The sequence below is a fragment of the Lipotes vexillifer genome, unplaced genomic scaffold, assembly GCF_000442215.2.
Source record: "Lipotes vexillifer unplaced genomic scaffold, Lipotes_vexillifer_v1.1 scaffold618, whole genome shotgun sequence".
Lineage (NCBI taxonomy): Eukaryota > Metazoa > Chordata > Mammalia > Artiodactyla > Lipotidae > Lipotes > Lipotes vexillifer.
The window spans coordinates 3,515,288-3,525,790 of record NW_006799025.1 but is presented as its reverse complement, the minus strand read 5'-3'; the positions used below and the strand labels follow the sequence as shown (position 1 = coordinate 3,525,790).

Genomic DNA, 10,503 nt, shown 5'->3' with positions numbered 1-10,503 from the left:
AATGGGACCAGGTCAGCCACTCAGCAGAGTCCAAGTCTATATAAGGAAGAATATGTTCTTGATGTCAACCAGATGGCTTCATTACCTTCAAAAACTTTCTTAAGATGTAGTGTTAATGCTTATTTTATAAATTAGGAAATTAAAATCTGACCATATTCAGTGAATCTCATTAATCTTTTTTTTCTTTCCAGATTTGATACATGATAAATTGGTCTAAAATGGCTGAGGTTTTATCTGAATAAGTCACTGAAGCTATCCCAGAAGGTCTGCATCCAGGTAAATGTCTTACACCTATAATGCTGTATCTGTCAGTAGTTTTCTCTAACGTGTCAACAGTGAAGGTAGCACAAAAAGCCACATATGCCATTGTCAGGTGGCAGAAACAGAGGAAGCAGAAAAGAATGAAGTTCCAGTCTTACCCCATCCCTTCCAATATACAGCTTAAGAACATATATATTAATATGATTTTCAATATAAACAGTCTCAGAATTACCAGGATATTCATGTATTGATGATAAACCATGTGAGAGATGTGCAAACCCTTGGCGAGGATCTCCTCATGGTCATAGGCGATTGCTCTGAGCAGTGCGTTCCATGCTACGTAGGGCTTTAAGTAGGGCCAGGAGGGAAATGATTGTGCTCTCTCATCAGCCACCAAATGGGGAATCGGGGCTCTGTGATGCCCCAGCACTCATTTCTAGAGGCAGGCATATGTCTAAACACCATAAACCTTGAAACTACCTGCTCACCTTCAGAAAACCCGAATGTCTCAGAGTCTCATTCTTACAAAAGTCTCCCTTACTCCAATAAGATATAGGAAAAAGGGCTCTGAAATTGGATATAGAGGTACCCTAGTTCCTCCAAGGAAAATGAAAAGAGTAGCTTGTCCCCTTCTGAATATGTTGTGATTGTGTTTTATCAAAGTAGAAGGTAGATAAGATAGGTGGTGGGTTACATATGTTACAGAGGCAACTAGTCTTTTTGATTGACAAGTAGGAAACACTTGCTGGAAGGCACTCCACAGTGGTGTTAGGAAACTATTTAGGACCGCTTTAATCTTGGAGACAAAAATAGTAACATTCTACAGAGTTCTGCCACTGGAAATCTTTAGGGGTTTTTTTGTGAGGTGTAGTTAAACCTAGGAAGCTGAGCTGTGCATGTTTTCAGCAAAAATCCAGCTCTGGAAAACGTACATTAAAATCTATTGAATCAGTTAGGAAGACACCAAGACTGGAAGCTTTCTTTTGCATCCTAAGAGTACAGATCAGAAGGAACTCTTTGTCTGTAACACCCCATCAGCCTTAGAGCAGAAGAATCGGGACAGCAATACAGGGGGCTCCTACTGGAAATGATTCTTAGACCATCCTCTCTTCTCCTGTATTTTGGAAGCCCCTCGGTTTCTGATTAACATTCCCATATTTGTAGCAAAATTTTCCAAGTAACTGTGACATTTTGCATACAAATAAGAAAACACTGAACAAAAACATTGTGTAAGATTTTAAACTTTTTCAAACCTTTATGGTTCAAATGAATGAGCAAAACATACTTAGAATCTAAGACTTTTTTTTTGTTAAAGAAGTAATGCCATACCAATTCTGCCACTAACTAGCAACTTTGCCTTTGGTTTCCTGTGAAAGAATCTTCAAGGCCCCATCCCAATCCATGGTCACTATACTGAAATACAAAAAGTGTTTTCCAAGGGCCTTCTGAACTTTGTATTGTCACTTTAAAACTTTCACCAACTTACAACTACAGAACTTTGATCTCTTATTGATTTAAACCAGTAATGTGTAAACAGCATTTCAGAGCTTGTTTTATTGAACCAAAAATATTTAGGTTGAAATCTACTTATGAAAAATGGGAAAACCTGGTTCAGACATAGAATAAAGAACATGTTCAGTGGCTTAAAATCTTTGGTAACCATTTGCCCCATGTGGCTATTTAAATTAATTATAACAAATGAAATTAAAAACCGAGCTCCTCAGTTGTACTAGCCACATTTCAAGTTCTCAATAGACACATGTAGTTAGTGGCTACTGTATTGAACAGCACAGATATAGAACATTTCTATCACTGTGGAAAGTTCTATTAGACAATACTATCATAAACAAACTATTAATAATGCAGTGGACTTCCACTGCTACTTGGCAAGAAAGTTTTGTGCTCTTTTATACTTATTTGGAAATTTTAAAATATTTTTTAAATTCCAGTTTTCTCAGTTGTAGGTTATCTGGTGTATAGTTAGTTCTCACAAGCTCCTTTTCCTTTTCCTATTTATTTTCCTGTTAAAACATGTGGAATTAAATGTTTTACTTAAATATTTATTTAAATATTTTATGTACTCTTCTAAAGTTAGAGGTTTTCGTTTCCTTAAAAATTGTGAAAAGTGGTACACACAATTATGTTGAGCTAATATATGGCTGTTGGCTTTTTTACCTGAATCATTGACATCTCCAAGTAAGGAAAACTAGAAAAGATGTAGGATCATTTTTAAGGCCAATATTTTTTCTTTATTGTTGATATTCTGTAAGATTTTATTTTTCCTACAATGATAGATGTGTCTTAATTATACTGACTTAACTAAAGTTGATTTATGTTTTTTCAGCAATTGGAGAGCCAAGCAAAATAACTATTAGATCATTTATTTCTTTTTCTCTTTTTTTATGGAAATGTGTAGTATTTTGATTTCGAAATTGTAGGTATCACAGATAACAATATTTTGTTTATCATTTTAATTAATATAATCACCCCCTTTTACAGTGTATTCTTAAACTTCTTAGTCATGATTTTTCCACTAATACAATCCTGTTATTTAACATCAGTCTCAATTACTTTCCAGTCACTTATACCTAGTAGTTCAATTAAATTTGGTTCCTGGACTAATGGTTGTACGTTACACAAGGCAAGAAATTAAAAACAAATTTATCTTTGAGTTATTGAAGTATCAAGGATTTGAGATAGCTATATAACTAGCTGTGAAAAAGGCATATAAATATCCAGCCAATATTCCCTTTACAGATTTAATAGTATCATTTTTCAGTGAAAGCATAAATAATAGAAGTTTGGACCCAGTTTGGAACTGTTAAATATGAATCCGAGTCTTACCAATGAAAAAAAGGCAAAGTGAAGGTTAGCCACTTGTGGAGGTTTTTTTTTTTTTTTTTTCAATAAACCAAAAAATAGCTTTCTTTATAGAATAACAGGTTAACTCCAAATAACCTATTATTCACACAGTTTATCTACAGTAACATTGTTCCTAGGTTTAAATAATATAGCTAGATATGCTCAACATACAACTATGTAGGAGATTCTAATTTAAATTGGATTACTATTAATACTTTTAACAATTAAAAGAACTCAGAGAATTAGCCTCTAAATTTAGAGGTTCTGTTTTGCTGGCAGGAAGAACTTTTCACTAGTACCAAAAGTGCTGTCATCCTCTCCCTTCAACTAGCTAGTCATTCCTTTTAAGACTCTGAAGATGATTTGGATATATAGGAGTCATTTTTTTTTTAATTCTAGGAAGATCTAAGATATCTCAGAAATGTAATAGTACAGTGCAGACCTGGCAGAAGGTAACCAGTTATCTGGAACTAGGTCTTTGGCATCTTTCCAGATTTGGAACAAAATACTGGACTCTCCCTGGGCATCCGTGAGACAACAGGAGCAATGTCATACCCCAAGTCCAAAATCCAATCAGGAGCAGCCTTCCGTCTCCTCTTATACAGACGAAGCCAAAATACTTCTGCACACAGCATGGGCCACCATAAAAAGCAAACAAAGCCACTGGTAGATAAAACCAAGCAGTGGGTAAGGCTGTCTTTTGATCTAGAGTCTGAACCCTGGCTCCTCAGTGATGCTCCAGGCCAAAGAGCAAGAACACGATGGGCATTTTGCTGCCTCGTGGTCCCTGCAGTGCAGTCAGTGTACAGAGCAGGAGGATAAAACAACTCAGTGTCTTCCTTAACAATGCAGAGAAGGAAATCCAAGCTGCTTTGGCAGTGTGAAAGCGATGCAAATTTGAGTCATTGATGACCATAGCTTCTTATGTGATACAGAAGTTTATTCTGTAACACTAATGGCCCAGCCATATTTTATTCAACTCTAAACCACTAATGAATGCTCATCTTCATTTTACATAGAACATATTTATCTATACACAACTGAACAAATAGGGAATGTTGGAAGTGGCCCTGTGAGAAGTATTGGCCCACGAGGCATCTGCTTGGTTTGGGGCATTTGAAGTAGACAGTATAGGCTCCCTCTGGATTTCTGCTAGAATGTTGACTTAATTAGATCAATGAATTAGACACATAGCATCTGAATTAAAGAGTGAGAAATACAATATGAACCAATTAAGTGAAGGAAAAATTTACTATGAATAAAATAATAAATGTCAATAAATTTAAAAACTGACTTCAGTTTCCTTTATATGACAAATGTAACAGACCTAATTTGACATCTTAAAATGAAGAGATCTATGTGTAATCTATTTTGTGGTTTTTATCTTCTTAGGAGTATGTTTTGATATCTTTAACCTTCATATTTAATTTTTTTATCAGTTTCTATGGTGTAAACATCCATCAATCCATATTGGTTGACATATATATATCTCAAGAGAAAGTAATGCTGCAATCCTTCTCAGCAATTTATTCTAACAATTAAGAACCCTTGGGGCTTCCCTGGTGGCGCAGTGGTTGAGAGTCCGCCTGCCAATGCAGGGGACACGGGTTCATGCCCCGGTCCGGGAAGATCCCACATGCCGCGGAGCGGCTGGGCCCGTGAGCCATGGCCGCTGAGCCTGCGCGTCTGGAGCCTGTGCTCTGCAACAGGAGAGGCCACAACAGTGAGAGGCCCGCGTACCGCAAAAAAAAAAAAAAAAAAAAAAAAAAAAGAAAGAAAGAACCCTTAAGCTAAATAGAATAATTCATTTCACAGGAAACTCTTATTCAATATGTATAATTAGTTTTAGTTAACTTTATTAATGAAATGTTGCAAATCAATTAGGTTTGCAATAATCAGATTCCGAGGACCCAAGAGGGGCCGTTTCCCTCACAAGAGGGGAAGGTGATATACAATTTAGTTGGGAAGCAAATGTAATTAGATTTGATCAGTTGAGTATTCCTGTCCTGATGTGAAATTAGGCACATACCCAAGCCTGAGTTTATAGTTGGAAAGAGGTAGAAAAAGCAGCATGACTTAGAAAATGTCTTCATGGTCCTACTGACCACAAACTAACAGCCAAAGTGGGCCTCTGAAACCACAGGTAGACAGGTTTTCTTCCGACAGGGCTATGTTTACATTTGTTTTTCAAATCTGAATGCCTTTAAGTAGAAGAGCACATGAACTCAACTATTTGTCACTCCTTAATGGCGCTTCACGCATTTATCTAACTGCCTAAATCCTGATGGCATTTCAGTTTGCAACTATTGTGACCTAGAAGCTTATTATTGAACAGGTGTGGGGTAACCCTAAAGTTTCTTTCTTCTGACTCTAAAATAAGAATATCAAAGAAATGTCATGACAGTAAAAAAGTCTTCTGAATGAAAGTTATATTAAACACAAGGTATTCCTATTTAGGGCTGCAGTTTGCAACAGATGCTGCTGTTATTCACTCAATAAGTATTTTTATTGGACACCTAAATGCCAGTCACTATTTTCAGCATTAAGGACAAAGTGTGAGCAAAGCAGACAAAAATCCCTACCCTCATAGAACTTACATTCTAGTGCATGTAGACAGAAAAACAAGTAAAGTATATATGTTGGATGGCATGAATAATGGAAATAGAATGTGGAAGCAGTGAGGGAGAAGGGTGCAGTTTGTAAAGGGAGTTTAGGAAAGCCTGCTGAGTAAGAAGGAAGGAACTACGTGGACATCTGGAGGAAGATGGCTGTATGGAGAGAGAAGAGCAAATACAAAGGCCCTGAGGCAGCACTATACTGGCATATTCGAGGCACAGCAAATAGGCCAGTATCCAAAAAGCCAGTACTGAAGGGTATAAACTGACAGGTAGACTAGAGACATATTTAGAATGGATGCTAGGAGAGGGGAACAAATGAAATTTTTAAACTGAAATGGTTTAAATATTGAAAATGCTTTGAAATATAGTGAAATATTTTCACACAAGAGATTTTAAAAAGAAGTCAGGTCCATGATTCAATCCCCAATGACTGGTTCAGTAGCCATCATGGTCAGGGGCTACGTCTAGAACTCTAATCACTAAAAACCTGCATTTGATGTCAGTTCCTCCTGGACAACCAAATGACTTGTTTGGCACCTTTGGTATACCCCAAAAACACTTTGACTATCACTGACCTGTAATCCCATGTCTCTGGGCCTGAAAATAAAACTCTCTGTAACAGAGTTAGTGGTGCATGACATTGCCATTAGATTATTTTTAGTGAAAGCTTTGCCTCCTGACACAAATGCACTGATGAACTTAGTAATTCCTGGGGCTACCACTAAATGCAAAATGACTTCATATTCCATTTAAATTATTTTATCTTCAAGTCCAACAAAAAGAAAATTCTAAATAAAAAGATACATTTGGCATTGTACATGTGGCATCCATCCACATATAACTGAAATAAAATTATTTAATGGAAAATTTCAAATTCAGCCACCTCTAAATATGTAAGATAGTCTGATTGAGAAGGAACAATTCTGACTTTGTATTATTTTTTAGTGGTAGTGTTTTCTCATAATCCCATGCCTTTTTCCTGTCCTGCTATTCTTCAAGATTTCCTAATGAGAATTAGAGAACAGGCATATTTAACAACCTGTATTTGCAGGTTGTAAACAAGAAAATGAAGACTAACAGTTTCTCTGCTGCTAATTTGATTTTCGACAGCTCCTCTCCTACCAGCTTAGGCAAAGGACTTAGTTACTATTTCCAGCAGATGGGGCCAAGGAAAAGACAATCATCTGTGATGTCATACTTCCCCCAAATAGGCCAGCTGCCTTTCAGGCCTCGGTTAGAGACGTCCACAAAGTAAGAAATGAGAAGTGATCATGAACAGAACGAGGAAAAAATGCAATTTCCTTTATTCTAGAAAAACAATACTCAGTGGCTGGTTCACAATGCTACAGTAAAACATTTTCATACATTTCTCCTGCACATGTGGAGAGTTATAAGGTATGCACTTAGAAGTAGAAATGCTGATTTGATTTCCAAAGTGGTGGTGATAGAAGGAGGCTTCTGGAAACGGGGTTGTGCTGAGTTGACAGAAAGATAAAGGATTCAGTCCTTAACTGGTAATATGTGACTGGCTCTCTAAACTGAAATATAACCCAAAAAGAACTTCTTCTGGTACAATTCCAGGTCTCAGGGCTAGTTAATGGTACAAAAAGCTATTTATATACAACTATACAGGAATGTATTTTCCAGGACCCCTCTTATCATTGACATCTCATAAAATCAGCCCTGCAAAAGAACTAGAACATTCTGAGAACATACAACACATAACTTTAAATGAGGAAATTTCCTTTTCTCGTGCAAAAGGAAAGTTGGTTTGAATTGACATGGACTTCTGTCCAGTCCAGGGCCTGTGATTTCAGGAAGCATGTATCTCTTTTGAAACTCTAGTGTGTCCTTGGAAATGGCTGCGTAAAGGCCAAACTGCCAAAGTCTATTCCATCTCCTCTGAGTAAAATCTTTTAGTTGTATGTCAGTAGCTGGTCTTTGTTCTCCTCAGTGCTTGTTGCAAAATACCACAATTTTCATTCTAAACCCCAGTAGTATTAGGAAGACAAGTTGAGTTAAAATAATGCCTGTAATTTAATAAGTATTCTGTCCCTAATAAAAAGCTAGTTAGTCACAGCTTCCTTCAAATCCCTCTCCCCCAGATTTTTCTCCTGAAAGGAGATACTAGACAGCATTTTAGGGAAAACAAACTTTTGTCAATCGCTAAGGATAAGGTAATAAAAGGGTTGAAAATAGCATTTTAAGCATCATGTTTTTTCTTTAAATTCCCTGAGGTTGAACAGATTCTTAAACTTCATTTTTTTAACTGCCCTGAAAATAGTTTGTCTCTAGTTGACTCTTATTCAGGGCAATGTTATATCTTCTTAATCTAGTAGAGTCACAAATTTAAGTCATCAACCTGAAAAAAGTAATTAAAATGGTACAATCTTCTCACTCAAAAAAAATAAAAAATAAAAAATAAAAAATCCAGGAATGAATCATCCTTAAAACTCTCCCAACTAGTTTCATGGGTGAAAACTCTGGGAGACCAGTTTGGGAAGCAACCAGAGCCTGGTAGTTTCATACACTTGATCTTATCACCTTCTCACAACAACACTTAAAAGTAACTAGGATTAAAAAAATAAACTTGTTATTTAATATGGTTATAAAGTGTTTTTATGTGGAAAAATAAATAAATAAAATAAAGTATACCTCAGTAAACCTGAAAAAAAAAAGTAACTAGGACTATTGCCATTGTATTATATTGCTATTTTTTTAAATGCAGACACAAAGAGAATGTAATAGTTAACATCTATTAATTGGACACTTAGTTGGTCAGGCACTGGGTTAGTCACTTTATCTCCATTTTCCTACTTAATTCACAAAAACAAAACAAAACAAAACTGCAAGCTAGGTTTTCTTATTGGCTTCATTTTTTCACAGACAGTGAGTCTAAGGGGCCCATCTTGCTAACCAATACCAGGACAAGAACTGGAATTTTGGACTGACTCCAAAGCCCTAGTTCTCATTTCTCTCCCAGATGTAGCCCATCAAATTCTTCAAAGCCTGAGATCTTCCTTTTTTTCAATTAACTGCTACACTAGCAGCATTTTTTTTACATATATGTATACAAGCGAACACTGTGCTAATATTTACTTATAGGTTTATACTGATGTTGGATGCAAATATAAGCTAGTATCATTTTGAATAATAGTAGAAGAGTTAGGAGCTCTGAAAGTAATGTTCAGGATTGGGTAAAGCAGATATTTTTCTGTCACATTTCAGTGAGAAAATTAATTCATATGCCACCAGCCATACGCAGAAATGCAACAGGAAATGAAAAACTTAACTGCTTTAAATAATGTGGTCTGCAATACAAATTATTGCACTGTGAATTCATTTCCTTCTGCTGCAGAACTGATCATTTGGATTATACAGGCAAGCAGTGTAAGACATTACTAACATTATCCTTGAATCCTAGCTTTGAGATCTTTATAAAACACTAGGCAGTTTGCCTGAGAATACATAGAAAACACTTTTTTAAAGGATTGGGATGGCTTATTTTCCCTTCTGTTAAATATTAGCCTTTGAAATGAACTCAGCTGATCTGCTAAATAACATTTGCAAATTGTTGTGTTTTAATAAAGTGACAGACTGAGAGAGAAGCCACACTAGACCTGCTTATGCTTCTGGAGGCGTTACAGCCCAGGAACATTATGCAATAATGCCTTTTAAAAGGAGGGAGCCACTTAGCTTTACACCTTGCCTGGCAACAAATGTAGACACTTACTCCAAACTCGGGGGTAATTAGAATCTATGAAAATCCAGCATCTAAATCCCAAACCCCTGGTGCAATACATACTCAGCAAATTACTGTTTTTTTACCTCTAGTATTTTCAACAATTCCATTTAAGTATGTGAATATATGAGTGTGTGGTATTTTAGGAGGCCTGTTCTATAATGCTGTGGAAAGGTTTCATCACTATTAATCAGGTATGCAGTAAATGGGACACCTCATTTTTTCGATTTCTGGAAGGCTCAGAGTTTGCTGCTGCCGGCAGTAGGCAGACCCAAATGCACTATGCTAGTGAAAAATCCCCGGCAAACATGGAACCCAGTGAAAATTTGGGAGACGCAACTTGCAGTCGCTACCACTGGCAATCATCGCCACTATTACAGCTTTAATCAGGCAAGCCCAGGCTCATGCATTTGTTTATAAAGTTGCAGCAAAGCCTTATAAATTAAGCCTGAAAGAACATTAAGTTTTAGTCTAATCGTGGATCAACAAGAAATTCTTACTTAAAAACCTTCATAAAAGTAGTCAAATTGGTGTTTTAAGAACTAAACAGAATTACACTGCTTTAACTTTTCTTTTGTTGCAATAGGAAAATAAATGCTTTAAAAATTAAAGTTAAAACATAGATATCTTAAAATATGTTGGGGGAAAAACTATTTTACAGAAAATAAATTTGTTCCCTGGATTTGTTGATTTCCAGGTTTCTGAGTGTGAAGGTGTGCTGTCTCCTAGACAGAGCAGGGAAGACTTCGTACCCTTCTGAATGAAAGGGTGCCTATTAGCTTTTCTCCTTCATTTCCTAAAGTGTTGTGATTTTTATTCCCTGGTGTTATGTTTTTAAAAGATTTTAAATCTTAAAACATAGAAATAGGTGTTGAAATTGAGAGCTGAAAGTCTCAACCAGTTGGGTATGATTTTTTTAAATAGGTAATACAGACCTCTAGTGGTTGAACAGTTTGAAAGCCTCTGCAAGAAGAGGAAATTGTGCATCAGGTGCTTGCTTTTTTTTTTTTTTTTTTTTTT

General features: G+C 36.2%; 1 protein-coding gene across 1 annotated transcript in view; it reads left to right on the top strand.

The window, feature by feature from the left end:
- The first annotated feature begins 192 nt into the window (after positions 1–192).
- Positions 193–10,503, top strand: part of AGTR1 (angiotensin II receptor type 1) — a 35,105-nt gene continuing 24,794 nt past the window's right edge. The window contains exon 1 of the mRNA XM_007471313.1: positions 193–276. The gene's annotated coding sequence lies outside the window, so the exon portion shown is untranslated. The remainder of the gene's footprint in view (positions 277–10,503) is intronic.